Here is a 16620-nt window from a genome sequence, read left to right on the forward strand (position 1 = left end):
ATTTATTCATGAGAGACACACAGATAGAGGCAGAGACACAGGCAGAGGGAGAGACAGGCTCCCTACAGGGAACCTGATGTAGAACTCAATCCCAGGACCCCAGGATCATGACCTGAGATGAAGGCAGATGCTCAACCACTGAGCCACCCAGGTAGGTGCCCCCGGGGATGGATTTAATGGCTGGGAGATGACCTCCTGTGTAAAGGGCCTCACTTCTTGCTGTTATCTGGGTTCCTCAGTTCTCTTTTCCACGATAGACTCACCACATGGCTGGCTTGGAATTCCTCATGGAGGGGTAGCCTCAGGGATAGTTGGATTTCTTACATGGGGGCTGACTTTTACCTTAGATGAAGTGAAAAATGCCAGGATTTTTAGGAGCTAGACCCAGAATTAATATGGCAGCACTTGCACAACATACTTGTGGTCAAGGAAAGAAACAAGGCAAGTCCAGACAGAAGCAGAAAGAAAATAGACTCCACCACTTAGTAGGAAGAGCAGCATGCAGGTGCAGAGAGGGAAGGAACCAATGGTGACAATGGCTAGCCTTGAAGGCTATTTACTGCAGCACTTATCCGCATCTGACATGATTCATGTTTGTTTATGGCACTAGGATGTAAATTCCATGAGACCCAGAGGCTATCTGTTTTGTTCCCTAATATATCCCCAGCGCCTGGTACCTGGTGTATAGTAGATACTCAATAATTATTCTGTTAATATATTCTGTCTAAGACCTGAAGTTAGATGACTTCTTCAAAAAAAAAAAAAACTAAATTACTATTCCTGTAATTGTCAAGCTCTTAAAAAAAAAGATTTTATTTATTCATGGGAGATACAAAGAGAGAGGCAGACACATAGGCAGAGGGAGAGGCAGGCTCCCTACAGGGAGCCCAATGAAGGACTCGATCCCTAGACCCCAGGATCACACCCTGCACCAAAAGCAAAATGCTCAACCGCTGAGCCACCCAGGCATCCCAATTGTCAAGCTCTTTTGACACCTGGTCTGACATTTTACTACCTATCTTTAACTACAAACTCGCAATACCAGGGAACATTTACAGATTTTACCTGTGGTGAAAAAGTACACCCTAGACGAACAGAGATGGAGGTCCATAGACCTGGAAATAGGCACTCTGCTGTCCATACCAAAGCTTTGGGATATTACTTGGTTGTTATGTGAGCCTCCTCTTCAACAAAGTCACATCTGGAGCCAATGAGAACATTTCCTAGCCCTGCAGATAAGCCAGTTACAGTCCCTATTCATTCTTAACCTTTCAAGAGGTTTCAAAATGATTAAGACATTTGATTAAAACCAAGGACAGCCATATCTATAAGATATTCATGTGACAGAAGGTAAATAGTAACTGAGCCAGTCAATTCATCAAATGGCAGAAGGCATGGGACTTTGTAACCATGAGCCCCACCCACAGCTTCTACTCAAGGGACAGCCCTTATCCATGCACCAGGAGGCCCTATGATGGCCCGCTAGCCACATATGTTTATTTATTTTTTATTTTTTTATTTTTTTGCCACATATGTTTAAACTGAAGGTCAGGGACTCATCTGGCCCAAAAGCAACAAGTCCGTAGTCAGGCCAGCAATCTAGGGGTTTGCTTACCAAAAGATTAGCCAGGTCATATTCCACTCTGAGAAATTGAACTTGGAAATAGCAGAATAATCGGGCAGTTGGTGGCTCTGATGAGAGAACAGAAACTATGCAATTCCCTGCAGCAATGAGAAAGAAAGTAATGAAAAGATGCAGGCACCTGGGTGGCTCAGTGCTTGAGCGTCTGCCTTCAGCTCAGATCATGATCCTGGGGTTCTGGGATCGAGTCCCCCATCAGGTTCACTGTAGGGAGCCTGCTTCTCCCTCTGCCTATGTCTCTGCCTCTGTCTCTGTGTCTCTCATGAATAAATAAATAAAATCTTTAAAAAAAGAAAGGAAAAGATGCCCACATAACATGAAAAAGTTCTGCAGATCTAACGTACAGTGTGGTGACTATAGTTAACAATACAGTATTGTCATAGAAAACCCAAAAGACTCCACCCCAAGATTGCTAGAACTCCTACAGCAATTCAGCAGTGTGGCAGGATACAAAATCAATGCCCAGAAGTCAGTGGCATTTCTATACACTAACAATGAGACTAAAGAAAGAGAAATTATGGAGTCAATCCCATTGACAATTGCACCCAAAAACATAAGATACCTAGGAATAAACCTAACCAAAGAGGTAAAGGATCTATACCCTAAAAACTATAGAACACTTCTGAAAGAAATTGAGGAAGACACAAAGAGATGGAAAAATATTCCTTGCTCGTGTATTGGAAGAACTAATATTGTGAAAATGTCAATGTTACCCAGGGCAATTTACATATTCAATGCAATCCCTATCAAAATACCATGGACTTTCTTCAGAGAGTTGGAACAAATTATTTTAAGATTTGTGTGGGGGGATCCCTGGGTGGCGCAGCGGTTTGGCGCCTGCCTTTGGCCCAGGGCGCGATCCTGGAGACCCGGGATCGAATCCCACGTCGGGCTCCCGGTGCATGGAGCCTGCTTCTCCCTCTGCCTGTGTCTCTGTCTCTGTCTCTCTCTCTCTCGAATAAATAAATAAAATATTAAAAAAAAAATTTGTGTGGGAATAGCCAGGGGAATTTTAAAAAAGAAAACCATATCTGGGGGCATCACAATGCCAGATTTCAGGTTGTACTACAAAGCTGTGGTCATCAAGACAGTGTGGTACTGGCACAAAAACAGACACATAGATCAATGGAACAGAATAGAGAATCCAGAAGTGGACCCTCAACTTTATGGTCAACTAATATTCGACAAAGGAGGAAAGACTATCCACTGTAAGAAAGACAGTCTCTTCAATAAATGGTGCTGGGAAAATTGGACATCCACATGCAGAAGAATGAAACTAGACCACTCTCTTGCACCATACACAAAGATAAACTCAAAATGGATGAAAGATCTAAATGTGAGACAAGATTCCATCAAAATCCTAGAAGAGAACAAAGGCAACACCCTTTTAGAACCTGACCACAGTAACGTCTTGCAAGATACATCCACGAAGGCAAGAGAAACAAAAGCAAAAATGAACTATTGGGACTTCATCAAGATAAGAAGCTTTTGCACAGCAAAGGATACAGTCAACAAAACTAAAAGACAACCTACAGAATGGGAGAAGATATTTGCAAATGACATATCAGATAAAGGGCTAGTTTCCAAGATCTATAAAGAACTTCTTAAACTCAACACCAAAGAAACAAACAATCCAATAATGAAATGGGCAAAAGACATGAAGAGAAATCTCACAGAGGAAGACATAGACATGGCCAACATGCACATGAGAAAATGCTCCGCATCCCTTGCCATCAGGGAAATACAAATCAGAACCACAATGAGATACCACCTCACACCAGTGAGAATGGGGAAAATTAACAAGGCAGGAAACCACAAATGTTGGAGAGGATGCGGAGAAAGGGGAACCCTCTTGCACTGTTGGTGGGAATGTGAACTGGTACAGCCACTCTGGAAAACTGTGTGGAGGTTCCTCAAAGAGTTAAAAATAGATGTGCCCTATGACCCAGCAATTGCACTGCTGGGGATTTACCCCAAAGATGCAGATGCAATGAAACGCCGGGACACCTGCACCCCGATGTTTCTAGCAGCAATGTCCACAATAGCCAAACTGTGGAAGGAGCCTTGGTGTCCAGCGAAAGATGAATGGATAAAGAAGCTGTGGTCTATGTATACAATGGAATATTACTCAGCCATTAGAAACGACAAATACCCATCATTTGCTTCAACGTGGATGGAACTGGAGGGTATTATGCTGAGTGAAATGAGTCAATCGGAGAAGGACAAACATTATATGGTCTCATTCATTTGGGGAATATAAAAAATAGTGAAAGGGAATAAAGGGGAAAGGAGAAAAATAAGTGGGAAATATCAGAAAGGGAGACAGAACATGAAAGATTCCTAACTCTGGGAAACGAACTAGGGGTGGTGGAAGGGGAGGAGGGCAGGGGGTGGGGGTGACTGGGTGATGGGCACTGAGGTGGGCACTTGACAGGATGAGCACTGGGTGTTATATGTTGGCAAATTGAACACCAGTAAAAAATAAATTTATAAAAAAAAAGATTACACAAAAAAAAAAAACCAGTATTGCATACTTGACACTTGCTATAGAGTAGAGCTTTTTTTAAAAAAAATTTTTTTAATTTATTTATTCATGAGAGACACAGAGAGAGAGGCAGAGACACACAGGCAGATGGAGAAGCAGGCTTCATGCGGGAACTCTGATGTGAGACTTGATCCCAGGACTCTAGGACCACACCCTGAGCCGAAGGCAGGTGCTAAACCACTGAGTCACCCAGGAGTCCCTAGAGTAGAGCTTTAGTGGTCTCGACATAACAACCAAATGGCAATTGTGTTAGATAAAGGATGTGCTAACTAGCCTTATCGTGGTAAACAAACCCTTTGCAGTATATACGCGTATCAAATATAAATGCTTATCAAGTCATCACATTGCACACCTCCAACTTACGCTATGTTAATATGTCAACTATACCTCAATAAAGATGACAAAACAGAATTATGGGTACTGAAAAGATGTAGATTGGGGAGACAAACAGGTAGTCAGAAAGAAGCGGATATATGGAAAATAGCTTCAGCATATTAAGATCAGAGCACAGGGATGAAGGGCCACAGGCTGTACCTCCTGCCCTCTTAGATCCCTTCCACTCTAAGCTCCAACAGGAGCCTAAGGCTCAGGCTTCCAGGCTGTGCTCATCAACAATGCATGAAGGAATTTTCTTGTGATTTTAATGGTAATATTTAAACTCGTGGTCTCTTCTGCTTATTTTCCAAGCCGGCTCAGCACCAGGAGAGCAGAGAAAAGGCATATCCTCTTGGTATGGTTCCCAGGAGTAAGAAAAGGAAGCGCAAGTCAGATCGTATCCCCTAAACCTCCAGCCAACCAAGAGAAATGTGGGAAGAAACTGAAGTTTTGATTATTTTTATTAGAGGCGATTGTATTTACTGGACTCAATTCTTCCCTTTTACTGCCCCCTTAGGTGACAATACCCCAACAGCGAGACCAAGGGAGAAAATACACTTCTTTCCTAGATTTTACAAGCATTTTCCTGGACACCCCAGCAGAGAACTCTGGCTACCATCATTACTACAATGCCAACCGCCTGGAGGCCAAGCAGGAGGCACTTTCATGCATGGGATACTGATTCCCAGAACAGCCGGCCCTGGCCTGAGATATGCTGACGAGGCTCCTCTTCCCTCGGAGAGGTTGGGACGGGTGTGGCTATTCATCGGTGATGAACTCAAGTCTTCTGGGTCTTGCCACAGTGACTCTTAACATACTCTGCCTTTTCGTACCGTTCAGAATCAATCAACCAAGATCGATGACCAAAAATTCAGTATCATTTTCAGACCTCAGCATAGAAAACTGAGCAGGGCGGAATTCTCTTTTATGTCTTGTAGCGAATGCTGCAATTGTGTGAAATACAAATAACCAATGGGTCTATATACCCCAGAAATTAAGGATTCTCTAAACTTGTGAAGGCGGAGGTGGAGGTGAGACAGTGCCGTGGGCAAGTGTGGACACACACACATGCGCGCGCACACGTATATGCACGCACCCTGTAAAACCACCGTGAGAGAAAAGCATCTGTGAGGTAACTCAAGTTGAGGCAGTTAGCTGTCATGGGCCTCTCGTTGCCTCCTTCCACTTTGGAGACTCAGGACAGGAAGGCAGGAAGCTGGGGGAAAGGAAGCTTCTGAGGCAACACGGTCATGCGCTGCCCGGTTCCAGTGTCTTCTCCCTACTTCTACCCATCCTGCCCCTCAGGATTGCATGGCATCTGCTCGGTATCATCATCCATTCTTCTCCCTTGGGCGTCAGTCTGCTCAGGCTGTCATAACAGAATACCACAGACTGGGTGGCTTAAACAACAGACATTTCTTTTCAGTTCTGGGGGCTGGTGATCCAAGATGGAGGTGTCGGGTTTTTTCTGAGACCTCTCTCCCAGGCTTGCACATGGCCAATTTCTCACCTTGCCTTCACATGGTCTTTCCTCTGTGCAGGAGGATGTCTGTGTCCTAATCTCGTCTTATGTGGACACCAGTCATATTGGATTAGGGCCTAGTTATATGACCTCATTTTACTTAATTACCTCTCTAAAGGCCCTATCTCCAAATACGGTCACGTTCTGAGGTGTTAGGGGTTAGGACTTCAACATAAGAATTTTAGGAGGACGGGAGGCCCTGAGTGGGTTAGACAGTTGAGCATCTTCCTTCAGCTCAGGTCATGGTTCCAGGGTCCTAGGATCGAGCCCTGGATCAGGCTCCCTGATCAGTGGGGAGCCTGCTTCTCCCTCTCCTCCACACTCATGCTTTCTCTCTCTCTCTCTCTCTCTCTCTCTCTCTCTCTCTCAAATGATAAATAAAATCTTTTAAAGAATTTTAGGAGGACATAATTCAGGCCATAACACCTAGCAAGAGTGTTTATTTTATATAAAAGTATGTCAAAAACGTCCTCCTACACATCTTGACTCAAGACCAGCAATCTCCCTACATTATGCTAGGGTTGGGGAGAGTCCTAGAAGCTGCCCCTTACACTGAGGCAACGGTGCAAGGTATCTCTTTGTAGCTTGCCAAAGTTAGCACCCTCTTAATATTTCTTGGTGTGTGGATCAAATTCAGCTTTGGCTCCCTAAGACAGATGGTTATAGAAGCTTGTTACTCAGGCCCTGGGTGATTCCAATTAAGAATAACTTGTGGGAGGGACGCCTGGGTGGCTCAGCAGTTAAGCATCTGCCTTCAGCTCTGGGTGTGATCCCAAGGTCCTGGGACTGAGTCCCGTATCAGGCTCCCAGCGCGGAGCCTGCTTCTCCCTCTGTCTATGTCTCTGCCTCTGTCTCTTTGTATCTCATGAATTAATAAATAAAGTCTTACAAAAAAAGATTAACTTGTGGGAAAGGACACCAATGATCCTGGGAAGTAACTCACTGGGAAGAAAGGAGAAATTGAAATGAATCCCAAGCCCGGACCTATAGGATAAAGAAAGGTCGGCGAGGATGAAGCTCACTGGTGTGGTGTTCTGCTGGGGAGAGTTGCTCACATGTGAATGTGAACCATGGAGTGGTGACCTTTGGGCCTGTGGAAGGGACATCACTAAGACCTGTAAGGGGACCCATCCAAACATGAGTATCTTAGCTTAGGCAGAACCAGACTTCAGAAGCCATTGGGGGTGGGGGTGCACTTTGGAAGCAAGAGCAGCAGGGAATGGATCCCACTTCAGTTCTTGCTGGATGCATCCTATATATTGGTTTAGAGCAAGCTCAGAGCCCTCTGGCCAGGGTTCAAAGCTCAGCTGAGCCACTTACTATGTAACCTGGGGCAAGTTATTCTCTGTGCTTTGATGTCCTCATCTGCAAACAAGGATAGTTAGAATCCCTCCTCGTAGAGCCCTTAGGAAGATACTACAATTTATTTATTTTTAAAAAATATTTTATTTGTTTGACAGAGAGAGAGAGCACAAGCAGGAGGAGCGGCATACAGAGGGAGAGGGAGAAACAGACTCACTGCTGAGCAGGGAGCCCAAGGTGGGCTCGATCCCAGGACTCCTGAGCAGAAGGCAGATGCTTAACAGACTGAGCCACCCAAGCGCCTCAGAAGATTCAATGACTTAATAAGTTGGAATTGTGTTTGGCACATTAAGGGTTCAATAGGTGATAGTTCTTAATTATTTCTCTACCTAGTTTCAAAATTGTTATGATTTCTACCTGGGTTTTTTTTTTAACACAGGACTGATGCCCTTTGCTCTGAGTAAGCCTCAGGATTCTTGGAAGGGTGGGAGCTGGATTGGGGGCCCCTATGGGGTAATATACTGGAGTGCCTGCTTATAAGGACTGAGGAAAGAAAATAACTGAAATTTTTTTAGAATATGTGACTTTTTACCCAATTTGGTGAAGCAGGTTATGCCTAGAATATGTATCCTTTTTTCTTTGGAAAATACAGACAATAAAATAATAATCACTACATCCCCACCATCCACAGACAACCAGTTAATATTTTAACACAGTTCCTTGGACATTTTTCTATGCCTATATAAATTTTACATTGATTTTTTTCATATCAATATGCCACTTGTGTTCAATTTTACCACATTTTATGTATTTTCTCACACACACTTTAAAAATTTTTGTTAACATGATTTTAAATGCTTTCCTGGGAGCACCTGGGTGGCTTAGTCAGTTAAGCCTCTGACTCTTGGTCTCAGCTTGGGTCTTGGTCTCAGGGTCATGAGTTCGAGCCCCACATTGGGCTCCGCACTGGGCGTGGACCCTATGTAAAAAAAATAAAACAAACAAATGAATAAATATATGCTTGCATTAAGTGCCTATGTCCTGATTTCCCAATAATAACAATTTACTGAATAGTTTGTGTATTTATTTTTAATTATTGCTTAAAATAATCAACAGTAAAAACTTTTGTTCGTAAATATTTATCCCCATTTCTGGTTATTTCCTCACATTAGATTCTGATAAAGTTGCTGGATCAAAGAAAATAGATTTATTTACTTATTTATTTGAGACAGAGAGGGCATGAGTGGGGGGGAGGGGCAGAAGGCGAGGGAGAAGCAGACACCCCGCTGAGCAGGGAGCCAGATGCGGGGGGGGGGGGGGGGGGGGGGGGGGGGGGTTGGATCCTGGGATGGGTAACCCTTTGAGCCACCAGGAAATAGACCTTTTTAAAGCTCTTTTTATATCATGACAATTTGCTTTCTAGAAAGGTGATACTTGCCCCCACACCATACTCTTCCCAGCACTTTGCTAATTAAATTTTGTTTAATCTTCATATTTTCATTATTTTAAAATATTTTAAATATTTAATGTTTCTCTGCATTTCCATGATTGTGAATTGCTTACTTATGTCCTTTGCCCATTTATTTTCTGTTCATTTTAATCCAATACCACGTCTATGAAAATGTTAAAGGAATGTGAGTGGAGGTAAGTTTGGGGAAAGAAAATGAGGGTGCTGTGATTTGGGAGTTGGAAGACATGCTTTGATTTGCCCCAGGTAGACCTTTTCCATGTTTCCTCTTTTCCCCAAGACCCCAGCCTTTGTCTCTGGTTGGATAGCAGGTGAATTACATGTCCAGCACAAAGCAAAGCCAGAAGGGACAGATTCTGTGGGTCAAGAAATAACAAGCCCTTTTTAGATTCAGTTCTTTACTCACAAAGACAATGAAGAGGGTAACAAAAGGTGCCAGTGGCTCCCCATGGCCAGTGAGCTGGGCAGCCCTGAAACAAAAGAGGCCAAATGACTGGAGCACAAGTGATAAGACACTCTGTTTCTCCAGAGAGTATTATAGACTGCAGCTAAGTGGTTTTATAGCCTGCAGCGCTGTTCTAAGGCAGAAAGCCTCTTAGCTATCAGCACTCAGGATATGATAAGGCAAGTGCTTTCTCACAGCTGAGTAATATTCCTCTGTGTGTGTGTGTGTGTGTGTGTGTGTGTGTACCATACCCCCTTTTTTTTTAATAAGGTTTAGATAAAACCTCATTATGTTTAAATATGCCACTGTCAGTATGCCTGGGTAGTTCAGTGGTTGAGTGTCTGCCTTCAGCTCAGGTCGTGATTCCAGGGTCCTGGGATAGAGTCCCATATCAGGTTCCCTGCGGGAAGCCTATTTCTCCCTCTGCCTGTGTCTCTCATGAGTAAATAAATAAAATCTTGTAAAAAAAAAATAAAATAAACACACCACTGTGTTCGCTATGTACAAGAAGATCAATGAAAACTCTGCACCTCTGGCCATTATTTTGTTGGCCAAAGTGATCCTCATTGTTATGTATCAGCACCTCTTGAGCCTCCTCAGATCTTTCTGTGGCTTTGAGCCATAGTATGGCCCAAAGAGAAGGTGCTTGGAGCCACAATCGAGTACTGCCTCATGTCCAGTGGCCCCACAAAGGCCTCTAGCATTCTCAGTGACGTTCCTGGGGCTTTAGTCTGCACGGAGAACGTTAGGACTTATCTTTTTTTTTAATTTATTTTTTATTTATTTACTTTTTCGTTCGGACTTATCTTGATGGAGGATGGCACATTTAACTAGCACAGCTAATGCGCTAGCTGGAACACTTTTCATTGTAAATGGAGTGAGACAGGACTTCAGAAGCTGACAGCACAATCCCATGACTCCTGTTGATAACTACGTCCTAAATCTCTCATACAGGGAGATGTTGCATTCTGATCACAAGCCCGAACAAAATCAGATCATCATTCCACATGACTGCAGAAAAGAAACTCTCACAATCAGCCTAAGGCTGCCATAACAAATTACCACAGACTGGGGGTGGCTTGGGGGAGGGGGTTGCTTAAACAACAGAGATTAATTGTCTCATGGTTCTGGAAGCTGGAAGTCTCAGATCAAGGTGTTGGCAGGGTTGGTTGCCTCTGAGGGCCATAAGGGAAGGATCTGCCCAGACCACTGTCTTTGGCTGCTTAGGTGACTGCCTGCTCCCTCTGTTTCTTTACAACGGCTTCCCTCTATGAGTGGCTGCATTCAAATTTCCCCTTCTTATGAGAACAATACTCCTGTTGGATTAGGGCCCACTCTGATGACCTTACTTCAACTTGATGACCTCCGCAAAGACTCTACCTCCAAATAAGATTACATCTTGAGGTACTGGAGGTTAGGACTTCAACATCTGACTTTGAAAGGGACACAATTCAACCTAATCTAGCCTAAGATTTTCCCACTTGCTCCATCACCAGTTGCTCAGTTTGGCTAATGTGGTGGTATACTCTTGGACCAAGAGGTTAGAAAAACGAATCATGAAGAAACATTCTTTTGCAACCCTAAAACCCAAAGAAGAGAACTGACAAGGCTTCAAATTCCAGATCAGAATTCTTTTTTTTTCAAGGATTTTATTTATTTATTCATGAAAGAGACACAGAGAGAGGCAGAGACATAGGTAAGAGAGAGAAGCAGGCTCCCTGTGGGGAGCCCGATGGGGGACTCAATCTGAGGACCCCGGGATCATGACCTGAGCCAAAGGCAGATGCTCAACCACTGAGCCACCCACCCATTCATCACCAGACCAGAATTCTTGAGGGACATTCTAATGCCAAACTTCAAATCTCATGATTTCAATGATGATTCCTGGAGACTAGCAGCAATCACCCTGCCCTGGAGTAATGTTAAGAAAAATGAGATAAAATCTGGAAATAAGCAAGATGGTGTCATGGTCTTTAAATACTGTGCTGGGTGATGCCTGGGTGGCTCAGTGGTTGAGCGTCTGCTTTCGGCCCAGGGTAGGATCCTGGAGATCTGGGATCGAGTCCCACATCAGGCTCCCTGCATGGAGCCTGCTTCTCTCTCTGCCTATGTCTCTGCCCCAACCCCCTCTCTCTCATAAATAAATAAATAAATAAATAAATAAATAAATAAATAAATAAATAAAATCTTTTTAAAAATGCTGTGCTGGAAGCACCATCCTATAAGCTTGACTAAGGCCCAGCTGACTCTCTAAGAGAACATAGCTTGTTTGGCATCCAGTGTACTGCTGAATAGTACTTAGATACTAGATCAGTCTATAAAGTTAGAAGGAGACTTCTAGAAATCTGGTAAATCATGAAGATTTTTTTCTGCTTGGTAGGAAAGATCCCAAAGCTCATGTGTCTTTTTCCATTTAGGGCTTTAACCAGATTTGAATCCATGGTAGCAATGTTATTTAAATAGTCCTTCTTCTTTACTAACTATATAAAGCCCTACTTCTCATATCCTCTCTGAACCAACTTGTTGACCTTTGGACTTCCTCACTAATAAATTAAGTAACTATTGGACATTGGGTCACTGCCAATTGGTATAGGAATTGGGTTTTTAATATTGCAAAAATTACACTCTGGTAATACCCTTTTCTTTTTTAACAAAACATTTCATTTATTTATTTGAGGGAGAGAGAGAGAGAGAGAGAGAGAGAAATGAGCAGGGAGGACAGGCAAGGGAGAGATAGAGAGAAACAGGGAGCCTGACCAGCTCAGTCTCAGGACCCTGAGATCATGACCCTAGCCAAAGATAGATGCTTAACTGACTGAGCCACCCACACACCCCTGGTAGGATCCTTTTCAAGGAAGAGTTTCTTTATCAATGAGGAGGCAATAGGGTACATGACTATAAAATTGAATGTTACCATTGTTAAAATAAAAAACTGGGCAAGAGATATGGGAACTGAATTTATTTCAGCTCTCAAGAAAAGACAATGTGATAGGTTTGATAAGAGCTTACACTGTCTCAACAGGAAGTGTAAGCATCGGTCTGAAGAACAGTTTGGAAAAAAAAGAAAAATTTGTAGTCCTACCAATTTAGAATCGAAACACCAGGCCCACATATAAATGTCAAGATCCTAACTTTTCTTCCTCATTGGAAAGTTTTTAAGAGTTTGACCAAATTGGTACTTCTGGTTGTCTGAATGTCTGGTTATGTAGTTATCTTGGGGGATTGTTAACAGATCAGTATAGTTTGCATTAGGAATTTTGTTCTTTGAATATCTGACTCTAGTGGCTGATTTTTGGTTGGCTTTCATCAGCCTGCACTGGTTGACTTCTCTTCTCCCACTGAGGGTTTTCATAACTTGTGGCAGATACATAACTGCTGGGAAAGTATGGTCTTCTTAGTCCTTTGTATAATGTGCTGACATATATATATTCTGAAGCCAGCTAGTATATGAAAGATATGTAGGATGTGCAAACTTAGATCCTGACTCACCAAGAAATAATATCCCTAATACCTCTGGACAGGCAGCTTATAGTATAATTAATGAAACAAACTGTAGAGCCCTTCATTTGTACAGGTCCTATACATACCCCAGAAAGGGCCCTAACAATTTGCTATTCATAATTTTGTATTATTTCTCTTTAAAAGGACCCAGCCCAATGTAAATTGGTGCAGCTGGTATGGAAAACAGTATGGAGGTTCCTCAAAAAATTAAAAATAGAACTACCATGTGATCCAGCAATGGCACATGTGGGTATTTATCTGAAGAAAATGAAAACACTAACTTGAAAAGATATATGCACCCTCTTGTTCACTGAAACATTATTTACAATAGCCAATATATGGATGCATCCAAAGTGTTCATCAGTGGACGAATGGATGAAGAAGAAGATGTACACACACACACACACACACACACGAATATTATTCAGCCATAAAAAAGAATGAAATATTGACATTTGTGACAACATGGATGGAACTTGATGGCATTATGCTAAGTGAAATAAGTCACATAGAGAAAGACAAATACCACATGATCTCACTTATATATGGAATCAATGCAAACAAACAAACAAAAACCAAAAATCAGGTTCATAGATACAAAGAAAAGAAGGATGGTTACCAGAGGTTGGTGAGAGTAAGTGGTGGGCAAAATGAGTGAAGGTAGTTGAAAGGTACAAACTTCCAGTTATAAAATAAATAAGTTCTGGAGATGTACAGCATGGTGACTAAAGTTAATAATATCGTATTGCATATATGGAAGTTGCTAAGAGAGTAGATCTTAAAAGTTTTCATCATCAGAATAAAAAACTCCATAAGTCAATATAGTAAGATGTTAAGTAGATTTATTGTCGTGATTATTTCTCAATATATACAAATATCGAATCACCGCATTGTACACTTGAAATTAATATAACGTTGTATGCCAATTATATTTCAATTTTAAAAAGGACCCCCCCCAAAATAAAAAAATAAAAAAGGACCCAATCCAAATTGTATAAACTTCAAACCCTACTAATCCTGGGTTTCTCCCTGTCTTAGAGTGAACTGTTATTAGATATCATCCTTGGCACCACGAGAATTAGTGAGCATGTGACAGAAGTCCCAAAAAGATGTTTTCCTCTCTGGTTCACTTTCTTATCCTGATCTTAGAATGTACTATGCAGCTTGGTGTTTGTGGTAGAGAGGTGAGAAGGTGGGCATCATATGAAACCAGCAGAGCAACTCTTAGGGAAGATTTTTGTCTAGAATGAACATTGACTTTTCTCCACTTTTGTCAGGCACTGGGAAAGGAAGAGGGAGAGAAGCTGGAAAGAAATACTACTCTTCAAAGTCCCAGGAAATGTCAGGCTTGCCTAGCTATTGGCCATCTCTGTGATAATAGCCATTTTCTTGTGTAAGATTTAGGAAATGTTATCAAATATCCTTTTACTAAAACTTTTGCCTTGTGGCATCGGTTATCTTGCCCAAATCTTTCTTTTTCAGGATTTTGAAATAATTTTTATAGTATACAGATGTCGATGAGTAGCAATTATGGTTGGAATCTTCTAGATGTCAGATTCAGACTTATTTTTTAAAAAAGACTTATTTTTTTGTCTCCATGTGTAGAGAAAACTAGAAAATATCTCTCATTTAGCTTGGGTGAAATAGCAAGCAGTTCTCTTTTGTTAATAAAATCTCAAGAAGAAAAACAAATTTCATGAACTAACATACTCTGATTAGCTCTGAGTTTTATCATAGTTTCTCCCTTCTGAAAAGTATTGAAATAGATATTTAGAAAATGGAAATTCCACCAGAAAAAAAATTTTTTAGTCCAGAAGCTATTTTTTAAAATAGTTTCCATTGGAATTGCTTTGCTGTAAAAAGTTACTGGAATTATTTTTATTTTATGCTGCTAAATCCATTCACTTCTGAGAAGTCTTTCTCTACTCTTCCACCCTCCCCACCCCAATCTGAGTTAGAAGTCTGTTTCCCCTGTTATCCTTCTTCTGTACTAACATTTGAATATTTTTTACTTGGCTTACATGGAGAATTTTGCCAACAACAGTGAATAAGATATCCAATGCTAAGAGCAGTCAGAAAAACACAGTCTTTATAACCTGATTACACACAATTTTTGATGCTTTTAGAAATAATTAGAACTGGTCAATAAGGTAGTAAAAAAATCAGTAAGAAGTGCCTAAAAGCTAAAGAATGAGAAGAATTTTGGCTCAGAAAACTATGAAAAGAAAATAACAGTTATATGCCTGTGCAATTTTTTTAACCTTCCAATCATCTTCTTTGGTACATATGTAAGACTAATGACCGAGTTGACTCCGTTGTGGTGGCCAGCCTCTGAGATGACACCCCAAAGATCTGTGCCTTCCAGTATACATTCCCTTGTTCAGTGCCCTCCCTTAATGAATTAGGGCCAGCCCCATGTGACCAATAGAGTCTAGTGGAAGACATATTGCATGATATCTGAGACTACATCTTAAGGGGCCTTGCAACTTCTGTCTTTGTCTCTTGGAGCCTTTAGATGGAGAGATCATGTGGAGAGGCCTTGAGATTTCACATAGTGTGGTTTCTGGCAGTCCCCTAGCCATTTGAGTCCTCTCAGCTGAGACTCTGCATGTTAGCATAGAAGTTCGGTTGTCCCCATAGAGCCCTGCCTTAATTTCAGATTTGTGAGCAAAGTAAAGAAACTGTTGTTTAAGCTATTATGTTTCAGGTGATTTGTTATGCAGCAATAAATAACTGAAATACTCCTCCTCTCCCTTCTCCTTCATTATCAAGTGTGTCCTTCATTGAGTGCAGAGTGAGCAAGCATTTGTCAGGTCAACTCAAGAATAGGGACTTTTCCAGCTGCTGTTGTTGGGGTAATTGACTTATTCATTTTATATATATATATACACATATATATATACCTCTTCATGTCTGTCTTCTGAGAAGTAACTATGCCACTTCTGTGGTCAAGACACATGGGGAACCCAGAATTTCTTGGGAACCTGTGGCCAGGTACAAACTCCGCAACTCAACTTAGCCGAACATATCTATTAAGCTGAATATGAAGGGCAGCATTCTACAGAACAGAAGTCAAAAGAGTGTAAGTAGCAGGAAGGGTACAGGCAGAAGGAACAACCCATTTCTGTCTGGACGTTTTGGAGTTGGGACTGCCAGCACATGCTTCCTTTGTAGGACCTGCTCCCCACCCATGTTTGTAATATGAAATTCATCCTTGCAGCTGCAGCCATTAGACCAAGGGTGTACACTTGACTGATGGAGAACCATTCTATTGTTGATTGGCCAGCAATTTATGTGGTTCTCTTCCTTGAGAATCTGAACTAAGATATAAAGAGATTGTGGCATACTTGGACAGAAAAGCCATAAGGAATCAGAGTGGGATAGCTGTTCTCAGCCACGTATATAGTGCATGCTGATGGATATGTAAAGAGAGCTGGTTTGCACACGCACACGCACACACACACACACACACACACGAAAGTGGTGATGAGAATCCATGATGGGTAGGGAGAGAAAAAAGAGAGAGGAGCAGAAAAGAAAGAGTAAGCTAGAGAGAAAGAAAGAGCATGACAGCTCTAGTACCGGCTCTGTTCCTTGGCTTTCTAGTCCTCAGTTTTTAAATTTTAATTTAATTATTTTATTTTTGGTCGGGGGTGATGGTGGGATGGGATTTAACAGAATGGGGACTTTATCTGCCCTTTCCTTAGGGTCCCTGAAAAGATCACTGTTGGATCTAGATTTTTGTTTTAGGTTTGAGTTTCTCATTAATGAGTAATTCAAAACTATGAGCGTTTTAGGGATTGTTTCTCTAAAATTAATT

Source organism: Canis lupus, chromosome X (genome assembly GCF_003254725.2).
Source record: "Canis lupus dingo isolate Sandy chromosome X, ASM325472v2, whole genome shotgun sequence".
NCBI lineage: Eukaryota > Metazoa > Chordata > Mammalia > Carnivora > Canidae > Canis > Canis lupus.